We start from the raw sequence: 22,480 nt of genomic DNA, 5'->3' as shown, positions 1-22,480 counted from the left end.
AATCTCTTCAAATCAGTATTTGTAATTTATTATTTCTGTGAGATTCCATGTTCTTCTTTTGGGGGGGGGACCATTTTTTGATAATGTTGTTTGTTGTGCTTTTCTTATTGATGTAGAGAATTTCTTATATAAACTGGATATTAATCTTCTATTGATTATACATGCTGCAAATATCTATTTTTCTTTCTTAATACCTTTTGATGAACAAAAATGTTTTATGTAGTTTGTGTTGTCAATATTTATCTCTATAATTTGTATGTTTTCTGTTTTCTTTATTCCCTACCCTAAAGTCTTGAAGATATTATCCTTTATTTGCTTCTAAATTTTTAGTTTCTATTTTCACAGTCAGGTGTTGAACGAACCTTGAGTTCACATCCCTAGGAGATGCAAAGCAGCATGGCATCGTGATTGAGAGCATGGAGTCCGGAGGCAGACTACCTGGGTTCACTTCTCAGCTCTGCCACTTTTTAACCTGTCATTTAACTTCCACGAACTCCAGTTTCTTAATCTGTAAATGGGTACCTACTCATAGGTATGAGTAAAGTTGCAATTAGAATATATAGTATTACTCATAGGTAAGAGTAAAGTTGCAATTAGAATATATAAAACCTTTTAGAACAGCACCTACTGAGTGCAGTGGAAGGGATTACTCTTATTATTATATGAGCTCTAGTTTTATTTTTGCATGTGGATAGCCAATTTTCCCACTCCTACATGTTGTCTAATCCATTGCTTTCTCACTGATTTAACAATGCCACTTACATCATACATCAGCTTTCATGTAGGTGTTGACATTTTTCTCGGTTTCCCAGTCGTCCATTGGTCTATCTGTCTATCCTTTAGGGAAATCTCAAGCCTCCATTTAAAATTTCCTGAGTTCTAAAAATCCCTGAAGTTATCACTCCTGCTTGTTCTTTCATCTACAGTCCCATCTCAACAATATCATTGTAGCTGTTAGTGAAACATAAAGGTTTCCTGTGAGTTTCCTGGGGCTGCCATAACAAAGTACCACAAAATTGGTGACTTAAGACAACAGAAATGTATTTTTCAAATGTGTTGTTCAGAAATGTTCACGGTTCTGGAGGCTAGAAGTCCAAAATCAAGGTGTCAGCAGGACCACGCTCCCTCTGAAATCTGTAGAGAAAACCCTTGCCTCTTCCTAACTTCTGGGGATTTGCTGTCAATTTTTGGTGTTCCCTGGCTTACAGATGCCTCCCTCCAATCCCTTATTTTCACATAACATTCTCCCTGTGTCTCTTCACATGGAGATCTTTTCATGAGGACACCAGTCCGATTAGGGCCCATTCTACTTCTGTGTGACCTTGTCTTAACAAATCACATCTGCAATGTCCCTATTTCCAATTAAGGTCACATTCTGAGGCGCTGTGAGTTGGAACTTCATTTGGGGGGAATACAAAATTCAACTTGTAACGAGGGCATAGCCAAAAAAATACTAACGTTGAGCTTTAATGAAAGCTTCTAATCCTCTCCTGGACATTGTAATTTACCCCCGGATGCTTCCTGCCATACTGCCATCAAGTACAGTAATTTAATCCTCCTGGATCCAGATGCACTAACTCAGATTTTAAAACAAATAATTGCAAGCTTCAAATTCTAACCAACTACCTCCAGAGTTTGTAAAAAATGAAGATTTTTAGAAGCCTACCTCCAGAGATTCTCATTCAGTGGTTAAGTTGATCAATGCTAATGCAGGTAGTCAAGAGACTATACTTCAGGAAGCACTCGTCTAGAAAGAAGTGTTAAAAGACATGTCCCCTAAGGAAGGGGCAATTGGTGGAGCAGCCAGCCTCATCACTCAGCTCTCAGGCTGGTCTAAAGGTCTTGGAAGGGGCTAAGGAGAACTTTGCTCTGCCCTGATAAGTAGTCTGGAAAGTGAGATTAATACTACTTCACCACTTAAAATCCTTTCCTTAGAGGATCATAGAATTGAACTGGTTCCAATGTTTAATTAGCAATTCAATTGTGTCTTCAGTTTTCACAGGCTGCAGATTCCCTCAAGGTCTAAAGTATGACACTGCAGCAATCTATTCCACACTTGGAGCAAGGATTGCTTTTTTTTATTTGGAAAAAAAAAAAGGAAAAAAAAAAGAGACAACAGCTTGGTGTTTGTTAAGAGCCTACTATTTGCCAGGCATTCTAGGCACTAGCAATGCAGCACTGAACAAAACCAACAGCATCCCTGTTATCACAACACTTTTATTCTAGTGAATGGGAAACAATTGAGAAGCAAGATAAATTAGTAATATATGTGCAAATTCTATCATGATGGAGATTTTTGACTGTTCCATTTAATTTTCATCCCTGGGACCTAGAATGATCCTTAGCACATAGTAGATGATCAACAAATATATATTGAATACCAAATGGTGATAAGTGTAATGACAAAAAATAAAGTAGGGAAATGAAACAAAGAGTGTGGGGAGGGTGCAATTTTAAATGGAAGAATCACAGAAAGCTTCATAGGAAAAGTGTCATTGGAGTAAAGTTCTGAAGGAAATGAGAATGCAAGTCATGTACATATATCTGGGAAAGAAGGGAGCCTTAGAACAGCATCAGCAAAGGCCCTGAGATAGGAGCATACTTGTGTGTTCAAAGAACAGCATAGAGAGAAAGAAAAGAGGGGAAGAGAAGTAGGAGGGTGGAAAGGTAAAGAGTGCGAGGGATGGCCAGATATGCACTGGGATGTCTTGGCATTAGCTCTGAGATGGGAAGGCACTGAGAGTTATAAACAGTGGAGTGAGGCTGAGGCAAGAGGATCCCTCGAAGCCAGGAATTCACGAACAGCCTGGGCAACATAGCAAGACTCACCTCTCTACAACAAAAACTTAAAAATTAACTGGGTGTGGTGGCATGTGCTTGTAATCCTAGGTACTTGGGAGGCCAAGGCAGGAGAATCACTTGAGCCCAGGAGTTCAAGGCTGCAGTGAACTATGGTTATGACAGCCTGGGTGAAAGAGCAAGACTTTGTCTCAAACAAAATAAAACAGTGGAATGATAGAAGCTGCTTATATTTCAACAGGTTTATTTCAACTGCTGTGTTAGAACACTGAAGAAAACAAGGGTACAAGCATGAAGCTATTGCAAAAAATCCAATGAGAGATGAGACTGTCTCAGACCCAAATGGTCACAGTAAAAGGATGAAAAGGGATAAGATTCTAGGTATATTTTGAAGGTTTGGGCAACAGAACTTGCTAATGAATGGGATGCTGGACATGAGAAAAAGAGAGCAAAGATATAGTCAAGTGAGAATGTGGAGGAACTGGAACTATAATCCACTGTTCGTGGAAATGCAAGATGGTACAGCCACCTTGGAAAATTATTTGGCAGTTTCTTAAGAAGCTACACAATGCACCTACCCACCCAAACATGCCACTCTTAGGTGATTTACTCAAGAAAAATGAAATCAAATATCTACACAAAGACCACTATGGAATGTTCGTGGCAACTTTAATCATAATAGCCAAAAACTGGGAGCAAGTCAAACGTTCATCACATGAAGAATGCATAAGCAAATCGTGGTGTGTCTATATAACGAAATGTTAATCACAACACAAAGAAGCAAACTACCATTTCACACAACATGAATAAATATCAAAATATTCACTCTAAGTAAAAGAGACATAATGAGAGTACCTACTGTATAACTCCATCTATATAAAATTCCGGAAAATGTAAACTAGCCATGATGAAAAGTAAATCAGTGGTCTCTTGGGGACAGACTTGAAGGGAGGAATGGGTGACAAAGGGAGATAGAAATGTTCTGTAAATTAATTGTGGCAATGGCATTATGGGTGTATACCCAAACTCATTGAGTTGTACACTTTAAATGTTACAGTTTACTGGACATATATGTCATAAAGTTGATTTTAATAATTTTTAAAAAGAGTAAAGCCAGGGTTTTAGCCTGAGTAATTGGAAGAATAGAGTTGTGATTTTCAGAGATGAGAAAGATTGTGAGAGGAGCCAATTTTGTTGGTGGTGAAATAGAATATAAGGAGCTGAGTTATGGCCATGCTAAGTTTGACATGCCTAATAGGGAGATGTTGAATGGACAGTCAGGTATATAAATCTGGAGTTCAGGAAACAGGTCAGGCTGGAGATATACATATAGGAATCATCAACATATGGATGGTCCTTAAAGTCATGAGGTTGTACAAAATCACTATGAGAGTGAATGTAGATTTAAAAAAATAGAAGACATGCAAGGACTAATCCTTGGGACTCCAAAATCAAGAGACCATGAAGCTGAGAAGGAATCAGCAGCGACTAAGGAGGAAAGGCAGTACAGCCTGGTACCCCAGAAGGCAAGTGAAGGGCTCATCGAGAAAGAAGGGAATGACCCTGTGGCCATCTGTGGCAAAGTCAGTCCTGGGGGACTGAGAACTGCTCACTGGAGTACCTGAAGGTCATTACTGACCTTGATAGAGTAATGGTGAAGAAAGAATGGAAAGAGTGAAATTGGAGTTAGCCTATGTAGTTAATTCATTCATGGAGTTTTGCTGGGAGAAATGTGAAGTGGCAGGTGGAGGAGAAAGCGGAGTCAAGGGAATTTTTTAGAATGAGACAAATCATAGCATGTTTGCATGTTGATAGGGAAGATCCAGTGAAGAAATATTAGTGCTTTAAAGGAGATAGGAGAGGATGGATGGAACAATATTCCTGAATAAGTGGGAGGCAACAGGACATAATGTACAATTGAAGGGGCTGGCTGGGTCAGGAGACCAGAGAGCTCCTTCACTGTGACCAGAGATGAAAAGAGGCCAGGTGTGGTGACTCACACCTGTAATCCCAGCACTTGGGAGGCCAAGGTGGGAGGATCACTTAAGCACAGAAGTTTGAGACCAGCCTGGGTAACACAGTGAGGCCCCATCTCTACAAAAATTTTCAAATTAGCCAGGTGTGGTGGTGGGCACCTGTAATTCCAGCTATTCGGGACACTGAGGTGGGAGGATCGCTTGAGTTCGGGGGGTCAAGGCTTCAGTGAGCCAAGATCACACAACTGCACTCCAGCCTGGGTGACAGAAAGAGACCCTGTCCCAAAACAGTAAAATTAAAAATTAAAATTAAAAACAGAGACAGGAAAGAGAATGTGGGCAGCATGAAGGGAGGCATGGCAGAGGGAGCCCATCCCGTCTGATAGCTCCTGTTTTCTGGATGAATGAGGAAGGAATATTGAGAGAGAGAGATGAGTGGGAAGCTGCTGGAGACATCTATTTTTGTATGGGCTGTGTGCTAAGAATAGTTTTTACATTTTTAAAAGTAAAACATAAAAAGGACTATTAGCCTTTCAGAAAGACCACACGCTCAAAGAGTTGAGGAAATTTCCTCTTGGCCCACAAAGCCTACATTATTAGTACTGGCCCTTTACAGAAAAAAATTGGGCTACCTTTGACAGAGGTGAGTTAGTGAGTGAATGAGCTAAAACTCTATGTAGAGCAGGACATGCCAGGCATCCGAAGAGCACTGGGCAGCAGCTTGACAGAATATCAATCTACTTCATCCTCACACAAGTACTACAAGTTAAATATTAATAACCCAATTTTAGATGAGCTAATTGTTTCTCAGGGAGGTTCAATAAATTCCTCGAGGTCATACACATAGTAAGTGGGGTGTATTAGTCTGTTTTCACACTACTATAAAGAAATACCTGAGACCGGGTAATTTACTAAAGAAGGAGGTTTAATTGACTCACAGTTCCACATGGCTGGGGAGGCCTCAGAAAACTTACAGTCATGGTGGAAGGGAAAGCAGTCACCTTCTTCACAAGGCAGCAGGAGAGAGAAGCACAAAAGAGGAACTTCCAAACACTTATAAAACCATCAGATCTCATGAGAACTCACTCACTATTATGAGAACAGCATGGAGGAAACTGTCCCCATGATCCAGTCATCTCCCTCCCTCAACCCGTGAGGATTACAGGTCCCTCCTTTGATACATGGGGATTACAATTTGAGATGAGATTTGGGTGTGGACCCAGAGCCAAACCACATCATGGGGAATAAAGATTTACTTAGCAAACATGTAAATGTCTCAAATTCCTCTTTCCTTTCCAAAAGACTGTGACCCCTTCGTCTTTACTTTGAATGTTGCATATGCAACTGCAAGATATTGCATATGGAAACAGCACGTGCAGCAGGACAAGCCCACTTTAGAGCTAGACAGATTCAGGTGTACACCTCAGCCTTCTCTTGCTGGCTTTGTGGGCTTGAATGATATATGCAACATTTCCAAGTCTCCATTTTTCTCATCTGTCAAATCTGATTTGTAATAATTAAGCCACTTGAAATTGCTAATATTCAACCATTTCTGACCTATAAAGATGACAGTTTCATATAGTTCTAACACCTATCACCCAAGGATTTTCTGTGGGATAAAGTTAATATACATAAAGCATGTGTACTTTTTAGACACTTAAATGGTAGTGAATATATGGATAATAATACATCTTGATGCCTAAAGAAGTATTTATTTAGAGGGAAGGGGCTATGGAATGATCTCAACTATGCACACTTAGCCCAGAGCCACAGGGAAAAATGAGATGTGGAGGGCTGCAGGAACCCTGAAGGTGGCTGGTGAGTCTCAAGTCACACTAACCCTAAGTCTAAACTCATCTTGATAACATTTGGCCTGGAGGAGCCCTGTGGGCCACTTCATGTCCAACTTTCAATACCTGGAAGATTGCCACAGGGAGGCATCATACTGTCTGGGCTATATATAGAGGATAGAAAGAGGAATCCTGGGTGGACATTACCTGGAGACAGAGTTATATACAATGTATGCTAAAACTTTTTGATAATTAGAATTATTAACCATGGAATAAGCTGCAGTGGGGAATACAGAGTTCAAAAGGGGACTAGAAAGCACAAAATAACATATTGTTGGAGGACTCACCAAATGGGTGAGGGCTGGACTAAATGACCTTTGAGATTCTTTCCAACTCTAAACTTTTATGAGTCAGTAGGTCCTGGTTCAGGTCTAGCAGTGTTCTGAAGTGGAACCAACTAGTTATATCTAATATAGTTCCTGACACAGAGTAGGCATTTAAGGAAAGTGTGCCCTTCTCTTTCACAGCTCCTCTGCCCCTAATGCAAGAAGAACTATTAAGTTATCCTATCATTCAGCAACTGTACATATCTCCCCTTTCTTTCATCCATTTTGATTTCTCATGGGTCTACTAATTAAGAAATAGAGGAGGAAGGAGCTGATTCAAAAAGTCACAAGCCAAAATTTAAATTGGAATCCTAGTATATACTTATGAAGTTGTTATCAGATCAAAGTCAGTATTCTTATGTTTGAGTAGGCTTTTCCAAGGATAGATCACTGGAATTTATATGGCTAATAGGAGGATAAATTGTTTTCCTAGAAGACAAGATTAAAAAGAAGCAACTAGCATTTGAGAGATTCAGATCACTTCACTCCTGGGTGGCTGGAATAGAAATGAGATGGTAGAAGATAAACAGTGGTGCCTAGATGGTCTCTTCCCAGGTCACAGGCTGCAGCAAATTTTAAGTCAAAAGAATTGTCTCATAATGGGATGATTAAAGCAAGCTCCCTTTGCCTCCCTTAAAAGAGGCAGCCTATGAGTAGAAAACTTGCTCTGTAACAAATGCATTTAAATTATAGTAATGAGGAAGAGCCACTTCTCCAAAATTAAAGACAATAGAAAGTTACTAGAAAGTCCTTTCTGCCAGGCATAGTGGCTCATGCCTGTAATCCCAGCACTTTGGGAGGCTGAGACGGGCGGATCACCTGAGGTCGGGAGTTCAAGACAAGCCTGACCACCACGGAGAAGCTCCATGTCCACTAAAAATACAAAATTAGCCTGGTGTGGTGGTGCATGCCTATAATCCCAGCTACTCTGGAGGCTGAGGCAAGAGAATTGCTTGAACCTGGGAGGCAGAGGTTGTGTTGTAGTGAGCCGAGATCATGCCATTGCACTCCAGCCTGGGCAATAAGAGTGAAACTCCATCTCAAAAAAAAAAAAAGAAAAGAAAAGAAAAAAGAAAGTCCTTTCTATCTTCCAAGTACCTGGGTTTGAGGAGGACTTTTGTATAAGGCCATGTACTTGGAGCCAGAAGGCATTCATGAGAACCCCCACCATGTGGCCTCCTACCCTTAATTCAATGACCTTGGGAAGGTTACTTGACCCTCCTATGCCAGCGTCTCATCTGCAAATAGAAACCATATAACATTGACTTCATAGGGTCATTATAAAGATTAAGTTAGATAATATTTATCAAGCAGTGGGCATGGTACTTGGCAAATTATGAACGTTCAAGAAATGTCAATTACATACGCATACCTTTTAATCCAGAAGTGACATCATGGGGACTTTCCTGTTTAAAGGGTACCCAGTTAACACCCCCTAGAGCACCCCCTCCAAAGTCTTGCTAAAACACTTTATACAGGCAAAGAATAACACCCTAATTACTTAAAAAAAAAATTTTTTTTTTTGAGACGAGGTCTTGCTCTGTCACTGAGGCTGGACCGCAGTGGCATGATCAGGGCTCACTGCAACCTCAACCTTCTGGGCTCAAAGGATCCTCCTGCCTCAGCCTCCCAAGTAGCTAAGACTACAGACACACACCACCATACCCAGCTAATTTTTTGATTTTTTGGTAGAGTCTAGGTCGTGCTATATTGCACAGACTGGTCTCAAACTCCTGGGCTCAAATGGTTCTCCTGCCTCAGCCTCCTAAAGTGCTGGGATTACAGGTGTGAGCCACCATACCTGGCTTTAGAATTTCTCATCATGAATTAGGTGGAGTGGAATTGTGAAAATCAATCTGTAGTCCACACAGCTTTGTCCAAATAAAGTGAATGGCATCTTGAATGTCCATATCAGTCTGCCCTAGCTAATAACCAAAAAAAAAAAAGCTGTGGCTTCACTACTGAACAGGTACTGTTTTGAGGTGATCAGAATGTTTCTACCTCATCATTTTCCTGCATGTTTTCAAAGCTTGTAACTCCTTCAAGAAACAGCGAGTCACTGGCACTAGCAGAAGTGGTTCTTTCTTGAGCAATAGCAATATTGTTCTAATATTTTAAGCACTGTGGGGCAGGCAGGGCAAGAATGAAGGTTCTAGTGGCAGACCATGCTGGAGATTTCAGTTTTTAGCATCTCACTCTCAGAAGGTCAGAAAATCAAGCAGCAGTAGAAGATCCCACTTCAGTACGCCAGCACCATGTCCACGGGAGCTTCCTAGACACTTTAGATGGGACTACCCACAAAGACTCGCCTTCGACTGTCCATGTGAGAAAGGCAAACATACCTATTCCTCTTTTCTATGGAAGATGCCAAATCTAGATTGTTTTTTCCTTTATGACTAAGGAGGGAAAAAAAAGGGGGCTTGGGCAGCCCAAAAGCTTCTTAGGCTGATAAGCAACTTCAGCAAAGTCTCAGGATAAAAAATCAATGTGCAAAAATCACAAGCATTTCTATACACCAAGAATAGACAAGCAGAGAGCCAACTCATGAATGAACTCTCATTCACAATTGCTACAAAGAGAATAAAATATCTAGGAATACAGCTAACAAGGGAAGTGAAGGACCTATTTAAGGAGAACTACAAACTACTGCTAAGGAAATCAGAGAGGACACAAACAAGTGGAAAAATATTCCATGCTCATGGATAGGAAGAATGAATATCACAAAAATGGTCACGCTGCCCAAAGTAACTTGTAAATTCAGTACTATTCCCATTTAACTACCACTGCCATGCTTCACAAAATTAGAAAAAAAAAATACTTTAAAATTCATATGGAACCAAAAAAGAGCCTGTATAACCAAGATAATTCTAAGCAAAAAGAACAAAGTTGGAGGCATCACACTAGCTGACTTCAAACTATACTACAAGGTTACAATTACCTAAACAGCATGGTACTGGTATGAAAACAGACACATAGACCAATGGAACAGAATAGAGATCTCAGAAGTAAGACTGTACATCTACAACCATCTGATCTTCGAAAAACCTGACAAAAACAAGCAATGGAGAAAGGATTCTCCATTTAATAAATGGTGCTGGGAAAACTGGCTAGCCATATGCAGAAAATTGAAACTGGACCCATTCCTTATACCTCATACAAAAATTAACTGAAGATGGATTAAAGACTTAAATTTAACACCCCAACCTATTAAAACCCTAGAAGAAAATCTAGGCAATACCATTCAGGACATAGGCACAGGCAAATATTTCATGAGGAAAACGTCAAAAGCAATAGCAACAAAAGCTAAAATTGATAAATGGCATCTAATTAAACTAAAGAGCTTCTGCACAGAAAAAAAAACTGTCAGAGTAAACAGAAAACCTACAGAATGGGAGAAGATTCTTACAATCTAACCATCTGACAAAGGTCTAATATCCAGAATCTACATGGAACTTAAACAAATTTACAAAAAAAAAAAAAATTAAAAACTGGGCAAAGCATCATCTGGGATGTGAGGAGCACCTCTACCCGGCCGCCCCATCTGGGAAGTGAGGAGCGCCTCTGCCCAGCAGCCCCATCTGGGAGGTGTACCCAACGGCTCCGAAGAGACAGCGACCATCGAGAATGGGCCATGAAGACGATGGCAGTTTTGTCGAAAAGAAAAGGGGGAAATGTGGGGAAAAGAAAGAGAGATCAGATTGTTACTGTGTCTGTGTAGAAAGAAGTAGACATAGGAGACTCCATTTTGTTCTGTACTAAGAAAAATTCTTCTGCCTTGGGATGCTGTTAACCCATAACCTTACCCCCAACCCCGTGCTCTCTGAAACATGTGCTGTGTCAACTCAGGGTTAAATGGATTAAGGGCGGTGCAAGATGTGCTTTGTTAAACAGATGCTTGAAGGCAGCATGCTCCTTAAGAGTCATCACCACTCCCTAATCTCAAGTACCCAGGGACACAAACACTGCGGCAGGCCGCAGGGACCTCTGCCTAGGAAAACCAGAGACCTTTGTTCACGTGTTTATCTACTGACCTTCTCTCCACTATTATCCTATGACCCTGCCACATCCCCCTCTCTGAGAAACACCCAAGAATGATCAATAAATACTAAAAAAAAAAAAAAACGGGCAAAGGACACGAACAGACACTTCTCAAAAGAGGACATTTATGCAGCCAACAAACAAATGAAAAAAGTTCAACATCACTAGAGAAGTGCAAATCAAAACCACAATGAGACAGCATCTCACACCAGTCAGAATAACGATTCTCAAAGTCAAGAAACAACAGGTGCTGGTGAAGCTGTGGAGAAATAGGAATGCTTTTACACTGTTGGTGGGAATGTAAATTAGTTCAACCATTGTGGAAGGCAGTGTGACAATTCCTCAAAGACCTAGAACCAGAAATACTATGTGACTCAGCAGTCCCATTATTAGATATCTATCCAAAGGAATATAAATCATTCTATCACAAAGATACATGCATATGTATGTTCATTACAGCACTATTGACAACAGCAAAAACACAGAATTAACCCAAATGCCCATCAATGATAGACTGGATAAAGAAAATGTGGTACATATACACCATGGAATACTATGCAACCATAAAAAGAAAAGAGATCATGTCCTTTGCAGGGACATGAATAGAGCTAGAAGCCATTATCCTCAGCAAACTAACACAGGAACAGAAAACCAAACACTCCATGTTCTCACTTATAAGTGGGAGCTGAACAATGAGAACACATGGGCACAAGGAGGGGAACAACACACACTGGGGCCTGTTTGGGGAGTGGTGGAGGGGGAGGGAGAGCATCAAGATAAATAGCTAATGCATGAGGGTCTTAATATCTAGATGATGGGTTGATAGGTGCAGCAAACCACCATAGCACATGTATACCTATGTAACAAACCTGAATGTTCTGCACGTGTATCCTGGAACTTAAAATTAAATTAAATTAAAATATTTAAAAGAGAGCTTGGGGCCTTGCAAACAATATGAGACTAAGGAAAAAGGGAACAACAACTATAGACTCAGAGACAGAACCAATCTCTGAAAATTATCTACTGAAAAAACCAGAATTAAACTGTAGGAAACTAGGTGCTTTCAACGAGCCACAAGACAGCCTGGCTTCTTCAAGGAGTCACAAAAAGTGAACAGGTTGACATGAACTCAAGAAGAGATGAAAAGATGAAATTAAATTAAATCTCAAGCTGAGATTTTAAAATCATAATAATAACACACTACTTACTAAAAGGAGGCAGATGATGGGCGCAGGAAGGGCAGAGGAGAGAGACTGAAAGGCTAATAGCAGGGAAAAAGAGCACATGAAAAGCAGATGTCACCATGACAAATCAAAGGCATCTGGTGAAGGGCAAATTTCAGAACCTTTTAAAAGAAAAGGGAAAAACAAAGATACAAGTGACGAGCAAGATGATGATCTTGAAGGAGAGTTTGGAAAGCCAACTAAATAATTTAGTGTCTTTCTAATTACCAAGATAATTACAAGCAAAGCAATAACCAAAATCATGAACAAAGAAAATGTATTTGAGCTGAAAAAGCCTTAACTGTGCAAGCAAAAAGACTCGCTCCCCATGATCCACAAAATAAATAGATGAATATATAAATTACACATAAAGCATTCTGAAACTATTTTCTAACTACAAAACAGAAAGACATCTTGTAAACATTCACTTGGAAAAAACCTGGTCACTAAGAAAAAACGAAGTCAAGATGATCTTATACTTCTATATAGCATTAAGTTTCAAACATACACACACAGGAAATGTTTACAGAGTTTTAAGGAAAAAAATGTGGAACGTAAGAATTTTCAATTCAGACAACAGGAAAAATATTTTTAAACACCTAAGATCTTATATATGGGCTTATAATAATACCTTTCTTGGAAAAAAAAATCCTAAAAATGTCTTTAAGAAAAGAAAGAAAGAGGCCAGGTGCTGTAGCTCATGCCTGTAATCCCAACACTTCGGGAGACCGAGGCAGGCAGATCATTTAAGGGCAGGAATTTGAGACCAGTCTGGCCAACATGGCGAAATCCCCTCTACTAAAAATACAAAAATTAGCTTGGCATGGTGGTGCACACCTGTAATCCCAGCTATTCCAAAGGCTGAAGCCTGAGAATCGCTTGAACCGGGAGGTGGAGGTTGCAGTGAGCCCAGACTGCGCCACTGCACTCCAGCCTGAGTAACAGAGTAAAACCCTGTCTCAAATTAAAAAAAAAAAAAAAAAAGATGGAAAGAAAAATTAAGATCACAAGCCTGAGAGCATTGTATTAGAAAATAAATAGTACCAAGAACTGAAATTATTCCTGTGGTGAATTTAATCTAAATAAGCATTAGTACAAACACAAATACAAATGATACAAAGTAAACTTAAAAAGAAAAAATACATGAAATTCTTATAAATAATGTAAGAGTAATTACATGGGTTGTATTAGCAAAGTCTAGCATGGTAGATGACAAATATAAAAGTGCAATAAATTTATCATGCTATTTCAAATGAGGACAAATGATCAAATTCCTTGATAACTAAAGAAAAATGTGTTAAAGAATGTATCTTTAAAATTTAAAGTCAATTACTAGAAGACTCTGAGGAGGATATGTAACTTCCACATCATGAGAAACTGAAACAAACAAAATATGGCTCAAAATCAGAAAATATAAGACAATAAAAACTGCAAAGTAGAGTAAAAATACAAACTATTAAATAACATGATATTGAAATAGCTAAGATAAACTAAATTAATAGTGGCTTTAAAACATGTGGTTTTGATTTCTTATTTTTAAAAATCCAGAATTAGACCATTTTGTGGTTCGTAAGTGTGATGATTGGGTTTTCACGCTCATGAGTGAGATGTGCCTCCCTCAAACCTTGTTACATCATTAGCACATTAAACATCTGACATAAAAAATGGGGGGAAAGTCAGAAGCAGGCAGTCTGGGCGGACATAGAAGTTCCACAGAGTCACTGGTGACCCCAGATATGCTGAGCTTCCTGCATTGCTATCCTAGTGTGTGTGGTCCTTTGCCAATATGGATTCTCCAGCTAAAAATATGATGTCTGGAATTTACCCTGCAGAAAGGAAAAAGGAGAAAGATGCATAATCCCTACCCTCCAAGTATACTTTCTGGAAGTTATACCTATGATTTCAGCCTTCATCCATTATTTGTAACTCAGTCATATGCCAAACATTCCACAAAAGAGCATGGAAAATTAATAACGACCATTCAGGAGGGCCTCTGGTCTTTGTGCAGCTAAAAATTGAGGATTCCCATCTATATTCAATAATTTTAGTAGATCAAATTAGGGAGAAAAAGTGTGTAAAGAGCAATGTTCTTTGGAAAAACCAATTAACCTCCATTTCCACTTCACTTTTTACACCAAAATCAATTTTCAACCATGAAAAAATGAAAACAGGTAAGTGCTAGAAGTAAATGATGGATGATTATTTTCATAATCTTAGGCAGAAAAAGTCTTTCTAAGAAGTTCTAAATTAAAACTTTGATATTTAAAAGATTAAATATGAAATCCTTCAATATCAAAAACATAAAGATAACAAAAATTAAAAGTAAATGAAGATCTGGGAAAATATACTTAGACCATATATGATAATGAAGTTAGCATTATCATATATAATGATATAATAAAGTCATATATCATGTCATTGTTTCTATAACATATAAAGAAATGTTATAAATCAAGGAAAAGATGAACACCTTAATATAATGATAAGAACATGAAGCAAACTGAGAAACAAATACAAAATGGCAAATACAGGTTCAAGAAAAGTTTTACTTCACTAATAATCATTGTAGTTAAAATTAAAATAATGAGACACTATTGTTCTCATACAAATTGTCAAATTTTCAAATTTGCCAGTGATGGCAAAAACACTTTGAAATAGGAAATATGCCACTTAATATTAGAAAAGCAAAACTTGGCAGTGAAATCCCAAGTTTCAAAATTATTTAATGACCATTGACCCAGTAAGTCCTAAGATTCCATTCTAGGGACTATGTATAGATTATACATAATATACATCTATAAAGATGTATAAAATAGTGAAAAATTGGAAAGAGCCTGTGTCAAATGAGAGTTTTATTAAAATAAATGTGCCCCCAAAGGTGTCCTTTTTATTTTATCCAAAAGTGCCCTATACTTCTCCTATGAGATTAATTGCATTATATGATTTTGAATCTACTTGTACAAAAGCATGCTTATTTTGTATCTGCCTAGGTACACAATTGTACCCTCTGGTAGATGGGAGCACCTTGAAAACAGGACCATGTTGTCTTATTCAACAGTGTGTTCTCAAGAACCAGGCTTGGGTCTGTAAACAGTAAGAATTCAGAAAACGGTTGCCACTAAAAACAATAATGTAGAATTATTTTATTAATACAACAAATGATTACAGTGTACCATGTGCCAGACACTAAGCTAAACACTAAGATTTGAAAGTGAACAATGTATTCTTGACTCTCACGAAGATTGTATTTGTCAGAGGCATGTGAACCAGAGCAACTCCATCTTAAATAGGGGCTGGGTAAAATGAGGCTGAAACCTACTGGGCTGCATTCCCAGATGGCTAAGGCATTCTAAGTCACAGGATGAGATAGGAGGTCAGCACAAAGTACAGGTCATAAAGACTGTGCTGATAAAACAGGTTGTAGTAAAGGAAACGGCCAAAACCCACCAAAACCAAAATGGCGACGAGAGTGACCTCTGGTCGTCCTCACTGCTACACTCCTGCCAGCACCATGACAGTTTACAAATGCCATGGCAATGTCAGGAAGTTACTCTATACAGTCTAAAAGGGGGAGGCATGAATAATCCACCCCTTGTTTAGCATATCATCAAGAAATAACCAGAAAAATGAGCAACCATCAGCCCTTGGGGCTGCTCTGTCTATGGAGCAGCCATTCGTTTATTGCTTTACTTTCTTAAACTTGCTTTCACTCTGCACTGCGGACTTACCCTGAATTCTTTCTTGTGTGAGATCCAAGAACCCTCTCTTGGGGTCTGGATCCGGACCCCTTTCCTGTAACACATTCCGGATGGAAAACAGAAAAAAAAAAAAAAAAAACAAATACAGCCACACATCACATAATGACATTCCAGACAGGCCACTTATACAACGGTGGTCCCCTGAGATTATAATATCACGTTTTCACTATACCTTTCCTATGTTTAGATACATAAATACCATTGTATTACAGTTGCTTACAGTATTCAGGGCAGTAACATGCTGTACAGGTTTGTAGCCCAGGAGCAATAGGCTATACCACATAGGCTAGGTGTGTAGTAGGCTACACCATCTGGGTTTGTGTAAATACACTTGTGATGTTTGCACAATGACAAAGACGCATTTCTTAGAACGTATCCCTGTTATTATGCAACACATGATTATCATAAATATTTATATAGTGTGAAAATGGCTATGAATATAATCATCAAGAAGATAAAATAGAAAATAACTGAGGGAGACGCACTTTAATTACACCAGTCAGAAAAAGCTTCAACATGGGCCAGGCTCACACCTGTAATCCCAGCACTTTGGGAGGCCGAGGCGGGCAGGTAACTTGAGGTCAGAGGTTTGAGACCAGCCTGGCCAAACTGGCGAAACCCTCTCTCTACTAAAAATACAAAAGTTAGCTAGGCATGGTGGCGTGCACTTGTAATCCCAGCTACTCAGGAGGCTGAGGCAGGAGAATCGCTTGAACCTGGGAGGCGGAGGTTGCAGTGAGCCAAGATTATGCCACTGCACTCCAGCCTGGGTGACAGAGCGAGACTCTGTCTCAAAAAAAAAAAAAGAAAAGAAAAAGAAAAAGAAAAGGCTTCAACATGACAATATTTAAGCTGATTTCCAATGGATAAGAAGTCACACATGGCAATAGTGCGGAGAAAAGCATTTTAAGCAGAGGGTACAGCAGATACAAACAGCCTGAGGCAGGAAGATTTAAGTGTGTTTGAATAAGACTGACTCTGGTGTAGGGAGTAGCTTAACCTGAGGCTGGAGAGATATCAGGAGACAGGATCTGTAGAGCCATCCAGCCCTTGTGCAGAGTTTGGATTTATTACACATGTAATGAAAGCCGCTGAAGGTTTTAATGTAAGGTTTAATATATGTTCTTGCTCATAATGTGGAAAATGGATTGTAGAGGAACAAGTATGAATTGAGAGACCCATCAACGAGGTGCTGACATAGTGCAGGTGAAGGATGAGCCATGGCCAGGGTGTTCACCATGGAGACAGAGAAAAGTTGACAGTCAAGATATTTTAAGGGGAACAATCAAATGGAGTTGCTGCACCTGCTATATAGGGGTTATGGGAAAGGGAAAATCGGGACTGACTCAGATTTCTGAATTGGGCAACCGACGGATAATGCTGCCATTTATTGGCATAGGACAGATAGAGGAGGAATTGATTCATGCAGGGGAAATGAGAAGTTCTATCTTGGACATGTTTAATTTGAGATGTTTATAAGACATCCAGGTTGAACTGTCAAGTAAGCAGAGCTGGATATGGTGCTCAGAAAAAATGGGTTGAAGACACAAACTTTGGAGTCTTGAGTCATAATGAGATTTTTAAAGCTGCGAATTAATGGAACCACCCAGTGAAAAATGATAACAGGAGAAGAGAAGAGGACCCAATACTGTCAACACTTAAAAGGAGAAATAGGAGTTGGGAGAAACCAGTGAGTTTGGAAAGCAGAGAACCAATGGCCTGATGATAACCAAGAGAAGAGTATTTTGAGAAACAAATGGCCCACTCCACCCAATGCTGCTGAAAGGGTAAGATGAAGACAGAGAAGTGTACATTGCATGTGGCTATGTGGATTTCCAGTGACCCTGAGGCAAGAAATTTTAGTACAGTGACGGGGCTGGAGAGGAACCAGACTGGAATTAAAAAAAAAAAGAGTTAAAAAAGTGGAAATCACATAGTTAACAACTCTTGAGAAGTCTGGCAATGCAGAATAATACAGAAATGGATGGGAGACAGGGAACCAAGGCAGTGACTGTTTGTTGTTGGTGTTGTTTTTATGATAGGGTTGGTAAATTAGAATATGGTTACAGAAATGATCCAGTAGATGATAAGGGCAAGTTGATAAAGGAGAGAAGATAACCAGAGTGAAGTGTTTTAAAAGGTCAAAGAGCACTGGATACAGAGAAGGGGAGGGACTGGACTTTGCTAGGAGAAAGAAAATGCCCTCCATTGTGCCAGGAGGAAAGAAGGGAGCATTAGCTGCAGATGAGTTTTTGTTAAGTTTTCATCGGGAATGCTAGAGTCATCATGTGAAGGTTTTTACTTCACTGAAGTGTGGAACAAGGTCAATAGCCCAGTGAGGACTAAAGAGGGAAGGGTTGGGGGAGGGTTTGAGGAGAATATATGAATAGTTCTGGGAAACACAAGAAGGTTTCTGGGTCACAATGCATGCCTGTGGAGGCTTTAGATCATCAAATGAAGGAAATGGTTCAGTTAATAGTCTCCAGTAACAGACACAGGTGCAGAGGTGAAGAGGGTTGAGGTTTGGCTAGACATGTGCAATGAGGCTAAGATGAGGGGTAGTTGAAAGCACTTCTGACAGAGTGACTACAATGACAGGTTGAAGAGTATTTGATGATATATAAAAGAGCAAGAAAATAGAGGGAAATTTGACATTTATAAAGGGGAATCTTTTTGAGTGGGAAGAATACAGGTAATTTTCATTTTCCTCTTTATGTGGGGCTTTATTCTCTAAATTTTCTATAATAGGAATATTTTAATACTAAGTACAGTTGTATTTCAAAAATAAACAGGATAGTAGGCAAGCAGTTTTACACTGAGTTTAAGAGCAATCCTATTAAACAACAGGGAGACAAATTTAGCATTCATTACAATGGATTGTCAACTGAAACTCATTGATTGAAATATGTTAAATATTTTAGATATATACAACATATCAAATCTTTTAGTATATTAATATATGACAGAAATATATATATTAAATGTGTAAGTTCATAATGATATTTTGAAAAATGAAAACCACACTAATCATTTTTGGCTGTTGCTGGACTCATTACTCTGAAATTGGATAAATAAAGGTACAGAATACAGCATTTACCTTGCCTCTCATTTATGAACTGTGCTTCAGGTTAACCAAACAGATGTGAGGGAAAGTTCTTCTCCACAGAAGAATTCTAATTTAAAAAGAATGATTATTAGAAAAATAATTCGAAAAATGTCATCTTGCAACCCCTGCCAAGACAATGGATTTTGGCAAGAATCATAAATGGTAGTTGATAGGAAAATTGATAATGGGTGAATGATGACATCTGAACCCATCAACTTTAGCATCATGAAAAGTGGGACAAGTAGACATTGGGTGCCTGTTGATTTAAACATTGCCCATAAAATATTTTTGCCCCCTGAAAAAAATAAACCTAAATTTAATTGTGTTTCTTGACTTAACTGCCAGTTAACAAGAAATATGGGGTATATAGAAAGTATATAAACAATACCACAGGATACAATCACATAAGACCAGGATGTGGGAAATTCAACTGGAAAAATGACATATTTTCAACAAATAAATGGCTTGAAAAAAAGGGGGAAGAGAAAGTGTTAAATAATAATAGAGGATTAAGAGATATATCAACCAAAATCAACAAAGGAACTCATACAGCTCCTGATATGAACAAATGTACTATTCAAAAATTTTTTGAGGCCGGGCACGGTGGCTCACGCCTGTAATCCCAGCTCTTTGGGAGGCCAAGGCAAGTGGATCACGAGGTCAGGAGATCGAGACCATCCTGGCTAACACGGTGAAACCCCATCTCTACTAAAAATACAAAAAAATTAGCCGGGTGTGGTGGTGGGCGCCTGTAGTCCCAGCTACTTGGGAGGCTGAGGCAGGAGAATGGCATGAACCCAGGAGGCGGAGCTTGCAGTGAGCCGAGATTGCGCCACTGCACTCCAGCCCGGGCAACAGAGCGAGACTCCATCTCAAAAAAAAAAAAAAAAAAAAAAAAATTGAGACAAGGCAATTTGAACATGGACTGATGATATTTAAAATAATAATTTTGTTAAGTATGGTGATACTATTGTGGTTATATTGTCTTAAAGCCCTTATCTGCTAGAGATTCATATTAAAGTATTTACCAATAAAATTAGTGAAGTCCTGGCCATTTTAGACCAATTGTTCCAGAAGTGATTGTTAACTTCCTAGACTGTTGCCAGTGATAGCATCTGACCCCCTCCAACTCTGACTTAAAGCAGGCTGGTTTCCTGGGCTGTTTGTTGGAAACAAGGGGTTGGTTTTCTGGGCGGGCAGGTGTAAGCTGTTCTATTTTTATATATGCTCTGGTCATTGTCTTTGTATATGTGCCTCTCATTTCCAAATCAATTATCATTTAATGTGCCACTGAACTCTTGGTATAATTCAGATCCAGAATAGGGAGGCTACTTCTATGGAAACGTAGTTCCCACAGCCAGGGGAGGCTTCACACAATTCCACTTGGATGAAGGTCTACATACGTGGAGACGAGCTGAGAAATGGTGGTAAGAAACAAATTGGAGTTAATAGCTGCCAGATAGAGATCAGGCCACAAGGAAACCAAGAGTGGGGACTGACTAAAACACAATTGACAAAATATTGACAATTATTGAGACTGAATTAATGGTACCATCAAGTTTTATTATGCTATTCTCTCTAATTCTGGGTATGTCTAAAAATTTACATAATAAAAAATTTAAAACAGAGTTGAAATGAAAAAGACAATGTACCATCAAAATCTAAGACAGCGTTAAGACCGGAGACTCATAGAGTTCTTTCAGAGCCTTTCATCACCTGCAATTTTATATATCAATGTGCGCTGATGTTCTATTGGACTGACATTTTCCTGTTTCCAGGATAAGCTCCAGAATATGATAATTTGAGCCATCCAGCAACTCACGAAGAACTTCTTGCATTTGGCAGAGAAAGAAACAGGTTGCTAGACTCACTAAAGTACCCATCCACTTCATTCTTCAAGCAGGTGAATGACTATGATGGGGTTAAAATTCCCAGCTAATTACCTCCCAGCCAGCATTTTAACTGGCTGACTCATACAGATTCCTTAAGATAGAGCAGAAGAACAAGAAAACATAAGCAGTAGCTGTGTGCAGTCAAATGTACAAATATTTAACTAGCTTACTCCACCAGTGCACAGTTTTAATACATAGTCTGAGAGCATAGAATGTAGATACCAGCATTGTATGTGAGGCTGAGACGGGGCAATTTAGCAAGCCTTATGGAGTAATTAAACCATCTAGAATTTCAGTTCAGAGAAATCTAAATGGGAGAAGCATCCAGCTGTCAGGAACATGTCGGTTTTTCTTTCTCTCTTCCCTTCATCCTTATGCCTTTGGGACCTGGGATCCTTCCAGGACCTCCGTGGCCTTCTCACAATGATCTATACCTGCAACCTTTTCTATGTCCAGGTCCTACCTGGTCAAACCATACCCCTATTCCTACCACCACCAACACTGCCTACACACACACACACACACACACACACACACACACACACAGAGGCACACACATACAAGTGTGCTGTGGAGTTCATATTAACTTGTAGATGGCACAATAGCAGTGGATCTGAAAGTGTGGTGCTGAGACTGACAGCATCAGCATCCCCTGAGGACTTATTATACATGCAATAAATTCTTGGGCCCCATTCCAGGCCCACAGAATCAGAAACTCTAGGGGCAGGGCCTAGCACTCCAAGTTATAACCAGCCCTCCAACTCCTTTCAATCCATAAAAACCTAAGAGCAGGTGAATATAAGGTATTCTCATTTTACACAAGAGGCAGGGGAACAATTAATAAATCAAAAGATATACAGTCAACGTGAATTAACTCTAGAAAAGAGTAGGGAGGAGTAAATCAAATAATACAAAATAAGCGTTAAGTAACTTACTGTTTCAGCACACTCATCTTCCAAATTGAGTCTAATATAAAATCGCTTTGCATTTAATCAATTTGCCAAAAAGTATTCATTCAACACCTTTGATGTCCATTTCTTCAAAATACACCAACCAATGGAGACACCCAGAAACGGAGTATTTGGGGAATTCTCTGAAGGATTTACAATTTAAAAATCACAATATGAGTAATATGCATATGTATGAAGGATACTATAGTCAACTCTAAAGTAATTCCTGAAAAGTTAGAAAACACAAAACAGTTTCTACAGTATTCTCTCCTCTACCTCTCTCTGCCTAGAGTTAAGAATAATAAAGGTCAGGGCAGGGTGTGGTGGCTCACGCCTGTAATCCCAGCACTTTGGGAGGCCAAGGTGGGTGGATCGCAAGGTCAGGAGTTCGAGACCAGCCTGACCAAGAAGGTGAAACCCCATCTCTACTAAAAATACAAAAATTAGCCAGGCGAGGTGGCAGGTGCCTGTAATCCCAGCTACTCAGGAGGCTGAGGCAGGAGAATTGCTTGAACCCGGGAGGTGGAGGTTGCAGTGAGCTGAGATCTTGCCATTGCACTCC

The 22,480-nt window shown here is 39.4% G+C and overlaps 1 protein-coding gene and 1 non-coding gene across 14 annotated transcripts in view; one reads left to right on the top strand and one right to left on the bottom strand.

Annotated features, from left to right (window-relative positions):
- The window catches only part of BACH1 (BTB domain and CNC homolog 1), a 451,645-nt gene that overhangs the window by 346,766 nt on the left and 82,399 nt on the right, over positions 1–22,480 (bottom strand). For 4 of the 13 annotated variants that reach the window (XR_010154582.1, XR_010154584.1, XR_010154585.1 and 1 more), the window contains one exon: positions 16,899–22,061. The exons of 8 other annotated variants lie outside the window; for them this stretch is intronic. The gene's annotated coding sequence lies outside the window, so the exon portion shown is untranslated. Of the gene's footprint in view, positions 1–16,898; positions 22,062–22,480 lie in introns of those variants that run through there. One more of the 13 variants, XR_010154583.1, reaches the window with a different exon arrangement.
- On the top strand, positions 13,767–13,870 carry LOC112206698 (small nucleolar RNA U13). Its single transcript, XR_002941129.1, has one exon. It is a non-coding gene; the product is annotated as a small nucleolar RNA U13 (small nucleolar RNA).

Source organism: Pan troglodytes, chromosome 22 (assembly GCF_028858775.2).
Source record: "Pan troglodytes isolate AG18354 chromosome 22, NHGRI_mPanTro3-v2.0_pri, whole genome shotgun sequence".
Taxonomy (NCBI): Eukaryota; Metazoa; Chordata; class Mammalia; order Primates; family Hominidae; genus Pan; species Pan troglodytes.
This window is presented reverse-complemented; position numbering and strand designations above follow the sequence as displayed.